Source organism: Gossypium arboreum, chromosome 5 (assembly GCF_025698485.1).
Source record: "Gossypium arboreum isolate Shixiya-1 chromosome 5, ASM2569848v2, whole genome shotgun sequence".
In the NCBI taxonomy this organism is placed as follows: Eukaryota; Viridiplantae; Streptophyta; class Magnoliopsida; order Malvales; family Malvaceae; genus Gossypium; species Gossypium arboreum.
The window spans coordinates 54,396,853-54,398,865 of NC_069074.1; positions in this window are offsets into that span (position 1 = coordinate 54,396,853).

The window sequence follows — 2,013 nt, forward strand, 5'->3', positions numbered from 1 at the left end:
TCATGCATTAACAAACCATTTAAAATTAGCCTATCATATTTCACCATGTCTCATATTGATCCCTATTTAATAATTTCTCATGCAATTGGCAAAATTAGAGAATGAAACTTCCACATACTCATGTACACACATAATAAGCATAGAATATAGCAATTAATTATTTTTATGACTCGGTTTTGTGGTCCCGAAACCACTTTCCGACTAGGGTCACATTAGGGCTGTCACAAGCTTACTAAGCTTTTGAAAGCTTACTTTGTGTGTGTTTGCATTGTTTTATAGATATCAAAGCTGCTGTGAGCTTGGGGATCGTCGAGGATCATCACCACACTATCGAATCTCATTTTGGTACCTTTTGAAATTGTATACAGTAAAGTATGGCATGTATAGGCTAGAAGTACTTTGGATAGGTTTTGTAATGTTTATATTTAGCCATGTGATATGGCTTGATATGGTTGTGTTTATGTTTTTGGTTTTGGTATATGAAATGTGATGCAAGATGATCTATTTGATGTGTTCATGAATGGCTAAGAGAAATGGTAAATTTGGCAAATTTTGGTATGATATTTGGTCATGAGTTTAGAGATTATGAAACCAGATGTTTGATATGATTTGGTCTTATGTTTTGGAACAATTGAGTTGAGTTTATGAGCATGTAAATGGTTGATAATGTTATGGCATGAATGATGTATGGTTTGGTATAGAAATTGGCTGAAGTTGTTGTGTATATATGCTTGGTTTGGTGCTTGTAGTTTTGCTCCAATAGGGGTGGCAAGTTGGCTATTCAAATAGCCTATTTTTGTCCACACGGGCGTGCGTCTCAGCTGTGTGTCCCTTGGGGTATCCTACAAATTAGAGTCAGTATACTCTCCAATTTTGACATGGCCTAGACACGCAGGCGTGTCTATTGGTTGTGTGTGCCACACGGGTTGGCACACGGGCATGTGGTCGGCCGTGTGGCCAAGTCAGTAGCCTCCCTAATTTTCACACGGCCTGGCACACGGGCGTGTCTTGTGACCATGTGAACAAGTCAGTATGTATGGTTTGTTTTGCCATGGCTTAGACACACGGGCATGTCTAATGTTGTGTGAGGCATACGGCTTGTTCACACGGGCGTATGACACTTGAAAAGTTAAATTTTTTTTTAAGTTTTTGAAACTTCCATATGTTATCGATTTGGTCCCGAATGCATGATTTAGGCTTTGTATGCTCGATTTAAGTTCATATTGAATAAGAATGACTTATATTTATTAAAATGAGATGATATTTGATATATGATTGTTCTAAATTGAGTTACAAGTCTGGTAATGCCTCTTAACCTATTTCGGCGACGGTTACGGGTTAAGGGTGTTACAAGTTGATCTAGGTCAATCAATGCAATAACATTAGTGCTGTAAAGTGAAAAAGTACAGGTAATAATGTCTAGCAATAATGCCTCCTCCCATGCACGAATAGCATAAGCTCGAGTAGGTGCTCATGCCTCAGATCTCCCAGTAGAATCTCTCATCACACCTCTACCATTGGATACATTTCTTGTATTTCTTGGAGGTCTCCCTCTCGTTGTCGTATTGCTTGAACTTGCATGCTGAGATTTATCTTTTTCATTTAGCTCAGGACAATATCTGATAAAATGATCTCGTGAACCGCAACTGTAACAAGCTCTGTTATTATTTTTCACCCAACAATTTCCAAAATGTTGTCTTCCACACTGTTGACAATCGGGCTTGATATCTTTTACGTTGCCAACACTCAATACTGATGTGCCTTGAGCTTTAAGGCTGGTGTATTGGTTTCCATGATCTCTATTGGAATATCCCACTAAAGCTGTCGATCAATTAAAATAGTCTCTGGATTTCTTCGATGAGGATTGATAAGGTTTACGTATCGATCTCTTCCTCGAGTCTCTAGCCTCGGATTCAGCTTTCTTCTTTTCTTAGCTAAAATCTTCAGCTTTGCAAGCTCGATCAACCAACACAAAGAATTCTTTCAAATCTAATATCCTAACCAAAAGTCTAA